Source organism: Topomyia yanbarensis, chromosome 3 (genome assembly GCF_030247195.1).
Source record: "Topomyia yanbarensis strain Yona2022 chromosome 3, ASM3024719v1, whole genome shotgun sequence".
Classification (NCBI taxonomy): Eukaryota; Metazoa; Arthropoda; class Insecta; order Diptera; family Culicidae; genus Topomyia; species Topomyia yanbarensis.
In genome coordinates this window covers 327,842,939-327,856,880 of record NC_080672.1, presented here as the reverse complement: position 1 = coordinate 327,856,880, position 13,942 = coordinate 327,842,939, and positions in this window count along the sequence as shown.

Here is a 13,942-nt window from a genome sequence, read left to right as displayed (position 1 = left end):
GACATAAGAAGCCGCCATCGCACAAGTCAAAAATGGTCCAAAACTACTTGGAGACACTCAACTGGAAGGTGCCACCTCCCACGCTAATTCACCAGACCCTGACCCCTTTCGATTATTGTCTGTTTTCATCGATGGGTTACGCGCCCGGAGAACAGCACTTCGATACCGGAAAATGACAAAGGTAAAAAAATGGCAGAGGTAAAAAAAGAACAAAAAAATTACCGAGCTATGTGAAAAATGTATAGCTAGCGAGGGCAAATACTCTGAACAAATTATTTTTTGCGTTCTATATAAAAAAATCCGTTTTTTTAACAAAAAAACAGCGGATTTAAGCATATGTACCATACCATTGATTCAATAAATTCCGTATTTTCGCTTACGCAGTTTTTTCGCAGTTAAAAAACGAAGAAAATGATGCGTTATACAATTCTTTTGTTAGTATTTTTACCTGCGAAAATTGCGATAAAACGCGTGGGGTACGTTTGTACCCCAGTGCAACGTTCTAGGGCGGAAAACGCAAGTGCAACGTTCTAGGGTTAAAATGGTATGAAATAACCCATGTGGATGACCAAAAATCAATAGTACAACTATAGGAACTTAAACTTACAACTATAGGAACACTATCACAACTATTGGGTCTTACGGAGCACTTCCTTTTTTAACATTTTGCAAAAATGGAGGTTTAACACACATGTACGGATTTTTTCAGTTGTAGAATTGAAAACTCTTTCATATAAATACAATCACGGAACATATATAAGTTAATTTGATTTAATTTACTTTCAAGATTGCTCAGGCATTGGCATAGTTAATCTACTATTGGGTCATCTCCCCTATTGTTATTATTTTTGCAATAACATCTAAATCAATGTTTTGGCGAAATTCGGATTTTTGGCTTCAAAGTTCTACGTACGAATCGCTTTCGACATACGAGTATCGACCAAAAGTACAATTTTGTCGGATATATCAAAGTTATTTGACCCTCTGGGGCTAGCAGGGCCTGTGAATATGATGACAAACAAATTAAGCAAGACCTCTGTTAAACAAAACGGAATTGGGATGAATCCTTTGAGCCACAGTTGAAACAATCATGGAACGAATGTCAACGTCAGCTGCAGTAAATGAAAACCCTTCCAATTTAGAATCGTCAGCGTAGCTCATAACAGTGGAATTAACATGAGAGTGTTTTGGAAGTATTCACCCAATTACGAAACCAGGTAAAATCAAAGAACCATTCGTAATGAATACCGGCTTGCCGCTTGGAATCGGAATCGATCTTTGTGGGGTAGTGTTTTAGAAGCAGAGCAACAAACGATGGGACATTGAGCGAAAAGCACTTTTTCTTTGCCTGGCAACGAAAGCGATTAATCGCGATTTCAGGAATCAGGAATCAGAATATATTGGCAGGTTGTAGATGCAACAGAAAATCCCATTTGACTAAATTAATATACCCTCAAAACCTTGATTTGTAGCAAAGGAACAATTTGTTTGAACTTTCAGCACTAAAACTTAGCTACTTTGTCATTTTTTAACATTCTTAAACAATTCTTGTTTTGGAAAGGAGAAGAGTAGCATACTATGCGGTTTTAGGACAACAATAAGAAAATAACCGTTATTTTGCGATTTTTTCATGATCTGTTTATGATAATAATCAGGTGAAAAGTGCCAGAGTTATTAAATTTTTCCTAAACTAGAATCATTACTTTTAAGGGGACGTTCTCATATGAAATTCAAAAAATAGATTTTTTTACCAAAAGCGCATGATATTTTTAATAAAAAAAACCGTTGGAAAGACCATTCACAGACTAGTAAGAGAATAGAAAATCGAAATGACAACATAGCTAATTTTTTAGTGCTGAAAGCCACGAGAACAATTATCTGTGCATTAAAATTTTGAGGGTGTTTTACAACATTTTTCAAACATTTGTGTTGCATTTGACAAGAACTACAACTTAATAACCCAAAATGAATCTTCGGGAGCGTAAATGCATCTGGTTTTTTGCTCTCGAACCGTTAGTGTAACACATCCACATATCATCGTCTGCATTCTGTCCCACCTGTGATAGCTGCTGCAATGATTTTTATAAAGCTCATTTGAACAGCTACTGATCATGACAAATTCCGTAAAATCGGCAAAAATACCACCAATGTAAGTTGATATTAACGAATATTTATTATGATAACAAATAGCAATTATTATAACAAAGATGAAAAGAATACTGAATCACTTGAATGTAAATCCAATGTATAGGACAAGGGGCAGAAATCGACAGTCTCCATTAGCTCTATCACCCACTGAAGTCCGATGGGTAATAAGATAAAAGCAGAAACCAGACGATAATAGAAACCCCAATATTGGTATTTAGCGGGGAACTTAAATAAATCAAATGCAGTGTTTCAAATAAACCACACATTTCACACCAAGGAGCCTGTTTCCAAAGGAGCGGTAGAAACCAGTCATTGTTATGCACGTTTCTGGGAGTGAGTAAAAAAATCAAAGCAATCCAAGTGGGTTTTGACTCTTAGGTTTTCACTCCTGGTTTTGGCTCCTCCTGTCCACTCCGGTTTGTGATTCTTGTTCTGTCGCCGCTTATAGACCGATTTAATTTCAAACTTTGCTAACAGGTCTTCAAGATTTGTATGTTTAATTTCTCAATTATCCCAGCAGCACGGTGCGCTGGATGTATCCTTTTACAACATTGAACAACTTCGCCATTTTTTGGCCGTTTTCGCAATTAAACAAGTTTTTAGGATATTTTATGCCATTTAAACCAGGTTTATTATACAACGTAGATTATATAACCACCCCCATTTGAAACACAAAAAGCAGCTCTTTTGCGGCCATTTTGCATGACATTGGACAGCATATCGGGCTTAATCGCTGCAATTTCAGCTCGTATATTAGCTTTGAGTTCGTCAAGGTACTTAGGTTTGCTAGAATACACTTTACTTTTCAAGTAACCCCACAGAAAAATATATGGCACTGTTAAATCCGGAGACCATTCCAAATCATCACTTTTTGAGACAACGCGTCCTGGGAATTTGCTCTGCAAGAACTTGATTGCGGCGTGTCAAGGTGCCCCGTATTGTCGAAAATAGAGTTTTTCAGACCTTTTTTCTGCATTTGTGGACAGACAAAGTGCGCCAAAATTCAACGGTAGCGTCCGTTGTCGATGGTCTCTCCCTCTTTGAAAAAATAAGGACCGATGCTTGTTTTGGAGCACACTCCGGCCAAAACAGTTACTTTCTGGTCGTGCAGTGGTGTTTGATGTATAACGTGCGGGTTCTGTGTCCCCCAAATTCGAAAATTTGTTTTATTTACTCCGCCGGAAAGGGTGAAGTGAGCCTGCCATATTTTTTACGATAAACAGGCACAGTTTTCGCTATTGAACGATCGTTTTCAATGTAAAGCGCTACGATTTCAGCGCGTTCTTTTGGTGTAAATCGACTTATAGCTAAAATGGCACTCCTTCGAGGTCTATCGAAAAGAAGCTTTTGCCATGAACCAACCAAGGATCTGTTTTGCTTTTGTGCTTGATAAAATGAAAATTGAAAAGCTCGGGCTTTTAAACTGTATGCTGCAATTATAATCTAGTAACCTGTTTTCACTCCTTGGTTGTTTTCACTCCTCAGGAGCCAAAAAACCATGAGTGATGAAATCATGGATTTAAATGATTTGTCAAACTATGGTTTTTTCAATGCATGATGATTGGAGTGATTTTTGAAACACTGATCAAATGTGATCTCGCTTTAATGACAGTGGTATGAACAGTGTCGCCAATACGATAATCATATGTTCTTCTTGGGACATCATCGTAGCATAAGGGTTTGTGTGTTGAGCCAGAGTCTCAAGGGTTGCAGGTTCAAATCCTGTCTCAGGGGCGATTTTTCCCACATAATTGCATTCAGTTAACTCACAATTTCGATCAGCTTTCCCCGTTGGATACCACTAAGTAGCCTTAAATAAATTATTGGCATTTACGCCAAAACCTAAAAATGAAGGAAATATTGAAAAGGATTACACAAGGACAACCCTAATTTAAAATGAAAATATTGTTAAAAAATAGCGCTAAGAAAGCACACTTTTCAAGTTAGAAAAGACTCAAGATAATACCTGCTGGAAATGCACATACTCTGCGACTTTAAAACTCTCACTAGAACTAGAATGAGCTCATCGATTATTGACCAAAGATACTGTAAAATTAGAGAGACTTTTCTGCTCTTAAATTCAACTTTCTATAGGACCAAACATTGTCCAATGCACGTGTACTCAACTGTAACGATTATTAACGCGCGTATACATGAAAACAGGCTCATACAAGTATTCTGTATTCATTTATTCTCTACGGAACTAGTGCAATTATATTGCTCGAAGGAGATGATTTAGTCAGGATTCTTCTTCTACACGCAGCAGTAACTGAAATAAACACGAATGATTTAACTCGTATTTTGATCTCTCCAAGGTTTTTAGCGAATGTCAATTATTTATGAGAATCTTACAAAAGATATCTGGTAAATTTTATATATGTACCTAAATTGTACCGGATTGAGCTCGAGTACATAAAAAACATTCCAGTTGAAACATGCGAACACATAGTTATGTCTTCGGAACCATGATCAACCCGAAAATCACTTTGATCAATTTCCAAAACGACCACCTTAAATTTCTACACCTAACTATTTACATACTTCCAAATGACCGATGCATTTATACGCGCTGCAGCAGGTTCACTTCCAAACAAATCGCCTTCAAACGTCGTCAATAAGCCTTGCGAATTTCTTCAAACGCCAAGACGGCCATCATCAGTAATGAGAGCATAAACAGTGCCATGATGGGTTCGGATTCGATCAAGATCAAACGCAAGTGGAATCCCACTTTGAAATTCATTGGATGGAACTACTCCCGGTTCGAACTGGAGCTGGTCCGTGTGCGTTTAGAATTTATGCATTTTTAATTTATGTGCCCTTCCCTTCCCCCCCTCTGTTCGTGAAGACGCCTCCGTCTACTGTATACACAATGCAGTTTTATTGCATAAACAAATAGCTGCACGGTGCGTCCATTGAAGCGCCTTCTTCACACTTTGAGAAGACTCTTTTGGTCTTCTCGCTAATAAATAAGTTAATACACCGTACGATTCGTTGAAAGCCGGATCCGGTAAGGGAGGATAGGTTGATGGCTTTATTCTGTCTGTTTCTAAAAAGATTCATTAGGTCAACCCGGGGGGGTATGCGCGAATGTTCTATTTGGTGTTGAAAGGTGATTTAACGGTTGGCTATTTATGGTTCCGCCAAAGGGAACGTCACTCGTTGTTGTAGAAGGGCAATATTCCGGCAAGTACTACAGTTTTCTTACCATGTAGTAGTGTTCCAGAACATGCAGCGATGTTTGCGCTATCAATTTCATCTATTTTTTTTTTCCAAAACATCAACATCTGTGTGGCGTTCTAGCTGAAAAGGTATTTTTCACGATATAACAAAAAGTAAATTCCAAGGAGAATGCACTTCTGCAGCAGTCTCCTGATGGGTGCATTTCATCAGTTCTTTTGATAGACTATTTTTGGAGAAAAGTGAATTTCCTGTTTACGAAACCACACGAAGTGCATGATGCACTGGAATAATAAACAACACCATCGAAACTATATGTCGGAGCTCGTCAGTTCCGTAGAACGTTTCAATGGTAGATCGGATTTTTTTTCACGCAGAACGAGTTCGGTTCGAATTGGATAGAGCGCCATCACGCCGTTTCTCGAATCACGTCAGCACGTGATGTTTGGTTGCGCTGTATTCAAGGCCACATGTGAACTAGTTACATTTACAGTTCATTAAAAGATAATTTGGGTTCGGTCGGGTCTATTTTTGCCATATCTGTCATGTAGATACCTAATCATTGGATTGATTATCAAATAAAATTTCATTGCACTGCATTCGATGAATACGAATTACGGGTGTACGAATTAAATTACATCACAAGAAAAAGTTCGTCATAATTCACCCATTCAACTGATCGTTTCCAAACTTTCACGTAATAAAAGAATCATTTTAAAATTTTTCTCATTTTCATTTATAGCAATATCTAATTTCACGGTATTTTCAGTGAAAAAAATATCGCTCCCAATTTTTTGCTATACAGAGAAAATAAGCCCACCTGGGTAATCATGTGAAGAAGAGCTGCGCGAAATTTCCAAATAATTGCTTCACCGTCATTCGCCCAATTCTCAATATTTTGCAGTGAATATTTAGGAAAATATTGTTCAAATGTTGCATTATGATATGGAAATTGACTAAATAGACTAAGAGTCTTTTTGGTCAATTTCCATATAATAATGCAACATTTGAACAATATTTTCCTAAATTTTCACTGCAAAATATTTAGAATTGGGCGAATGACAGAGATCCAATCGTTTTGCAATTTTGCACAGCTCTTCTTCACATGATTCCCCAGGTAGGGTTATGGGCCTATTTTCGCCATTTGAAGCCGTTGGTTAGAGCATAATCTGCCATCATTGTTGAACGTATTGAGTCAATGCTAGGGCAACAATAGGGGCTCTCGATTCGAGTTTTCGTTACGCCTAAACACGAGCATTTTACCGTTTTCAGGGCCTTTGTGATATTATCTTGATTCTTAACAACGAAGCAAATCTGTTGTTGTCAATTTTTACACATCCCATCGATAGTAGGCCGCGTGATTAATGAATTAGTGAGACACCCTCGTATCTTTGGCTTCAAAGCGCTACGAATTTTAAAATGATTCTTTTATTACGTGAAAGTTTGGAAACGATCAGTTGAATGGGTGAATTATGACGAACTTTTTCTTGTGATGTAATTTAATTCGTACACCCGTAATTCGTATTCATCGAATACAGTGCAATGAAATTTTATTTGATAATCAATCCAATGATTTGGTATCTACATGACAGATATGGCAAAGATAGACCCGACCGAACCCAAATTATCTTTTAATGAACTGTAAATGTAACTAGTTCACATGTGGCCTTGGATACAGCGCAACCAAACATCACGTGCTGACGTGATTCGAGAAACGGCGTGATGGCGCTCTATCCAATTCGAACCGAACTCGTTCTGCGTGAAAAAAAAATCCGATCAACCATTGAAACGTTCTACGGAACTGACGAGCTCCGACATATAGTTTCGATGGTGTTGTTTATTATTCCAGTGCATCATGCACTTCGTGTGGTTTCGTTCATTGGAACGAGAAAAATAGCGAGATTCAACACTTCTTTCGATCCCATCAGGTAATTTTAAAAGATTGGAGTGAAAAATCCCTGCCTCATAGAAAATATTCCGTATTTCATGAATTTGCGTGAAACTGTGTAATTTTTTATCATACTTTGTATGGAGCTATGGACATACAGTTGAATTCCGTTTTTGACAACAATTTTTTTTCAGTTGCCAAAACCCGTTGCCGTGTCAAAAATTGAACCTTATTTTTAAAGTTTAAATTTTCAATTTACGACTTCAAAATGTATCAAGGATTTTAATCTTATGTGAAATGGAATAAGATGGAAGAAAAAATTAGCAAATTCAATTTTATTCAGCAGAATTCTCATAATCTTCGCGCACTTCTCGAGTGCAATGCTCCTCATTACGGAGGTGTAACCTATCATTTAATTCGAATCGCTTTTCTTCGGCCCACTAGACTCAGTCAAAACTCAAACAGTTCACTGCATGGTAGTTTTGATTTCGCTTCTGGGGCTGTTATCTCTTCATTCTGAAAATTAACGAACGATTTTGTTTATAAAACACAGTATTTAAAAAAATGAATTTATTAATTCTCTATAACTAACCAATGGTTGATCTTTCAAATGGATTTGATAGATTGAAAATCGAATTGCAATGCTTGAAGATGTTTAGGTTTGAAGAAAACCATTTTTGTTGTAAAAATCACTTGCAACTGTCCAAACGAAAGGGATTGAAACATCGGTGCTACGGTAAAAATGCGCTCCAATGAAAGTTCCAACAATCTCTACAACTACTACTAAAAAACTCTACAAAAATCTCTACATTTACTAGAAATTAACACATCAAAAGATAAAATTCCGAGCAGATACCCATGAGTTCAAACACCACACAGCCCCTTGAAGTGACCATGCATATGGTCCGTGCCAATTTTCACAACTATTAAAACACCGTAAATGGTGGTCTCAATAACCCATAAATACACCAACATATGGATTTTGTATGGGATCTACCGGACCATGATGATGGTGTTTTCATGAGTTGAACCCATTTCAAACACCCATGGTACTATGGGCTTTACGTTTGCTGGGGTAAGCAACCCGATTTTTCAAGAGCCACCCTACCTCAAATCTTTAAAAAAAATCATAGCAAATTAACCATTATATTTAACTTTGTTTATTCAGCAAACTTGCTTCAATTTATTTGTGTTATTATATTGTAGGCCATTGCGCAGGCAAACTTCACACATCTAATCAGTCGATGCTTTGAACACTCTAACCACAAGGACAACCCTAATTCCATTCAGTTTTAACAAAATCGCCAAAATAACTAACTAATTTACCAAAGGCTGCTAAAACAAACTATTTGGGGGCCATCAGTTTTGTATTACTAAATACGACTTTGGGACACACTGTGGCCAGCTTGCGATATGTACTGAAAATTTGGTGCCAAGTTTTGTAGTGACGTCTTAATAATCGAAAGAGAGAGAGGCTCGCAATATTACTAAGGTTCTATTGAATATTTTCTACAGAACTAGTCTTATTATGCAGTGTAGCGCATTCCTCTGTACTTGACTCTTAAAGTGCACAGACTCTGGCTCTTACTATAAAAGTTGATTCCATCAGACACTAGTTACACTGTTACGAGTTATATAATACATAAATAATACATTTCTATACTTATTGTAATCATTAAATACAACACGTATAGTGTAAAATATAGTTAACCCTTAAATGCATAACGCTGTTTTAAAACAACATTGTGAAAACATCTCTGAATTATCACGGTAATGTATTGAAACTATGAGAAAATTTTGACAAAATTTGAAAAAAAAAAATTTCGCCATTGAGATTTAATGTCTTCCATGTTTGGAAATATCTACCGCTCATTTTCAAAAGACTTATTATGTACAATAGAGTGGCTCGAATATGACATTTTTCAGCACAGCTCTTTTTGAGTTCCTTTTGTAGTCCCAAATGCCTGTGCAAAGTGTGGGAGCGCTCGGTTGCTTCCTGGGTTTATGCATTGCGTTCAAAGTTTGTATGGGATTTTATATGGGTAAATCAATTATTTTGGAATTACGTTAATAACTATCACTATTTCATTTAATATGAAAAACCAGCGTTATAAAACTATAGTTCAAACCTTGGTTAACAACTTTGTCGAAGACCGTAACTAGCTACGAGTTTTCAAAAAATAGTTATGACGATTTTAAAGTTTATGGTAAAATCCAAATGCAGAAATTTATTATTTCTTCCAACACTGTGCACCACAACACCGATACTTTAAATTTAAATAAATGAGAATATATTCATCGCAGAGACTTGGTACCTTTGAATGAAATATTCTGAATGAATTGCTGAATAACATAGACGTAGTCAGAAAATGAACATAAGAGGGGGTGCGGCTTGTGTACTCCCCAGTTCCTTTTTTAGATAGTTTAGTATAACATAAGAAGCACATCTTCAACGCAGGTTTATACCGCCGAATTAAAAGTTAATCTTACGTGTTTGAGTGCTACTATGTAAGGGCTCTACTGTTATCTCATTTAAAATGGTACAACGGTTTATAAGTTTTACATATTTAAAAACCCTGTTTTTCAGCCGTTCAGATTCAGAATTAAAAAAAAATGCATATCCTTAGATTTCTTGAAGTCTCGGAATTGTTTCTGCTCCCCCCCCCCCTCTCTTCTTTTCATTTTCTGACTACGTCTATGTTATTCAGCATTTCATTCTACACATTTCATTCAAAGGTACCAAGTCTCTATGAACATATTCTCATTTATTTAAGTTTTTAATGTCGATGTCGGTGGTGCACTGGCAGTGTTGGAAAAAGTAATCAATTTCTGCATTTGGATTTTACCATAAGTTTTAAAATCGTTATAACTATTTTTTGAAAACTCGTAGCTAGTTACGGTCTTCAAATAAGTTGTTAAACAAGGTTTGAACTATAGTTTTATAAAGCTGGTTTTTCATATTCAGTGAAATAGCGATCTTTATTAACGTTAATGCAAAATAATTGATTTACCCATATAAAATCCTATGCAAACTTTGAACGCAGTGCGCAAACCCGGGAAACAACCAACCGCTACCAAATTTTGCACAGGCATTTGGGACCACAAAAGGAACTCAAAAAGTGCTGTGCCCGCTAGTTTAAATAATTTTGAAGTTTTCCCATACAATCTCTAGCCACTCTAATGTACAACAAGAATGTTGGCAAAAACGGAACCCAAAATCGAAGTGTGCCAAAAAGGGAGCATGCCAAAAACGGAAAGACCCAAAAAACGGAATCTTACAGTATCTCTTAGAGTAATTTTTTTTTTTTGTAGAGCTCATGTACCATGTTACTCCTTATGTATTAGTGAAATGGTTCTACATTAATCGGAATAATGGAATAGTTATTTATAAAATTGGCACGGCATTAAGCTTCAGCTTGTGCGACCACCCCTGGCTGCTACTCCGTTATCGATCTGGACTAGCTGAAGTTGCACAGGGAATCAGTAGAAAATTATGCTTGGGAGTAGCGAGACAGCTTTCAATGTGCAACTTCTGGTAATCCTAAAGTGTTTATTGATCAATACCGGCGCCGGTCGGGCCCGAACGTACATCGGTGAAAGAAAGGGAAGAAATGGTTAGTCCGAATTGACTTTGCTAGAGGCCCTATATACTATACTACTGCGCACTCCACAGGTATCACGGGAGGAGGAATTTGTTAGTAAGTATAGAAGTTGGATTCTACTTCTTCTTTACCGACGCCAGAGAAGTGATTCCCCTTATCTGGACTAGATATCGATCCATCAACTGATGGACCGGGGACCAACGGGTTTTACTTCCCTTCCGAAGGAAGACGTGATCACAGATTTTTTCACCTCAGAAAAATCTCAACGACCTCGGCTGGAGTTGAACCCAGGCCAACTGGAATGAGTGGCGGTCACACTTACCACTCAACCACCGGTGCCGTCTTTATAACATTGGCCCGACATTGAACGTAAGAACTAATGTTGGGGAGACTGGACCAAGATTTCATTGCAATAAGCTGAAGAAGGTTACAAAATTTCAGATATTTACTATTCTGTGGTACCTGAAATGTTAATTACGTCACAAAAAAATCTCAACTTAAACACCAGTCTATATCTTTGTAGTACTAGTCAATAAAATTAGCAGTTATGTGGCTGATTTCGTGACGTGTGAACATTATAGTGGGACAAGGTTATATGAAAAAAATAAAATTTTGCTCCGAGTAACTTTTTGGGTTACATTTGGGTTCTAAAACAATTGTGCGAATTCTTATCTCGATCGGCAAAGCTATATTTTGGCACCCATGGTTTAAAGTGGGAATTCGTATGGGAAAATTGATTTTCACAAAATAATTTCTCCAGGAGTCGCCCATTACTTCCTAAAAAAATCGACATATGATTTTAGTAGAAAATTTAATAGTGAAACAATATCTACGAATTTACGTTTGTAGGCACAAACTATTCGAAACGGCATATGAAGAGCAACACTAAATTTGAACGGGATTGAGCATGATAGAGGTGGTGGAATTTGCCTGTTTAGCATGTTGGCATTAAATTCGATAATTTTGTGTCGATCAATCGCGTACCAAATAGATCTATGATTCGAAATTGAAAGTCTGCTAGACGGTCCGATAGGATAGAAGAGGAATTAAATTTTTAGAGAAAGAAAGTCCAAAATTTGAAAACATCGATAATTTTTAGGATGTTCCTGCTTAAGGTTGGACAAAGAATGCGCAAAATTCGCAAACGAAAAAAGCAGTTTTTTCCACACCGTATGTCAGATCTTCATAAAAATCAATCAGCGTATGTAAAATGTTGTTACAGTACTGCTGATTGATTGTTATGAAGTTCTGACATACGGTGTGGAAAAAAACTGCTTTTTTCGTTTGCGAATTTTACCCTTTCTCTGTCCAACCTTAAATGCGTTCTGGACTCTGTCGTTTCGTATAATACTATGCCTTGTTCGTAGATTTTGACATATCCATGTTCCGAATGACAGAAACCGTTAAATCTCGCAGAATTCGAGACCACAGAATACTTTCAAATCTGCAATCTGATAAAATCTGGACCCTACTACACTACGTCTGACGCAGTGATGTAAGTAGGTGCACTATCCGAAATGGGCTGCCACAGTGAGAAAATATTACAACTAAAGTACGCATATTTTCGTATCCAAATAGTATCAATTAAACGTTTAAAATAACGATAATATATTGGAGCAGTGAAACATTTCAACTGAATCAATTCTTAACGGACTGTTTCGAACACGGACCGCACATATGTAAGTAGTTATTTTTTACAACCGTCGGTAAATCGCATTGAGAGGCCATCGACAATGAGATGACGGTGGAGAGAAAAAAATGTACCCGAACGCAAGCAGCTTCACCCTTCAGTTGAACATATTGTTACCATCAACCGACAACAGACGATCGTCGCCACTGGCTGCTGAAACGGTGAAACGGGCCAGACGAGGGGAATGACTTCTTATATTTTATTAATCGTCGAATGTTTTCATAGGATTTATCAATTGAATAAATTATAACAAAAATCTCTTGCATGAAGCAGTTATTAAGATGCGCGTCTTTAGCAACGTAAACAGAAAAGGAGCGTTCCGTGGCCAGCCAGTCAGCACCACACGGAACACGATGGTGATGGTTTCGACGACAGTGCTAGTGGTGATCTGGAGAAATGGTCCACATCAGAAGCAGCAGCATCAGTCTACTGACGCCGCTCGGCGGGTGCTCTTGCCTTCCACCGTGTAGGGAAGTTTGGGGCAAGATGGGCAGATTTCATTGAACATTTTTAGGTGAAGAAAGATGGTTTCCCATATCTCGTTTGGTACTGTAGATTTGTACTGTTGAGTTGACTGAATAAAACACTTCTAAGATATCATATTCGTGCCCGTTTTACCCTGCATTGTAACCGGCTAAATCCAAAGTCACTAGTGGAGCGGAGAGCGCTGAGCGAGGTTCTATTTTGGTGTTTTGTTTTTATAAGGGGATTTTCCTCGAGACGAAATTAATAAAGCGAGACTCGGCTCATATGGGGAAAAGAATCTTCACATTCGGGACTCGTCTGATGAAGCACGAGGAACGTTCTTGGCTGGTTGGCTCTTCAAGAGCACGAACGAGAGGATTTATGATTGATGATCTCTTTGTCACCGAATCAACACCTACCTACAGCTATGCGTAAAGCTCCTATCCGGTGCATGATGAGGATCCACTTTACACACGAAAGATGACAGAGAGGAGCCAGAAATTGAATGTTTTCCACTGCACTGGGTTAACATATGAGCGTTGGAGCAACATTCGTGATCGGGAAATGCAGTTTAATCGCCAATCTGCCTCAAGGGAGGGGCGCCAAGCGAGTATCGTATCTTTAATAGAGAAACCGAAAAGGGTAAATCATCAAATTTATGTACATAATTTCATGCCACACTTGACTTGACAGGAATTGAATGGGGACGCTTGATTGCTAATGCATATTTTATCGAGATTTCCTCTGCCAGGCTGTTCGTGCATTGGTGGATAATGTTCCAAATGCATTGGTGCCCCGAGCAAACGGGTCGTTGATTTCGTTGGCAAGGATAAGTAGATGAGTGACAGTGTACTTATTCGGACTGGGTGTTGATTGATTTCTGGACGTGTCACGGGCAGCTGGTGTGACGATGATGCCTCAAGGTAAGAAACATATTTCCCGAATGAACTTTTGCACAAAGCAAATGTCAAA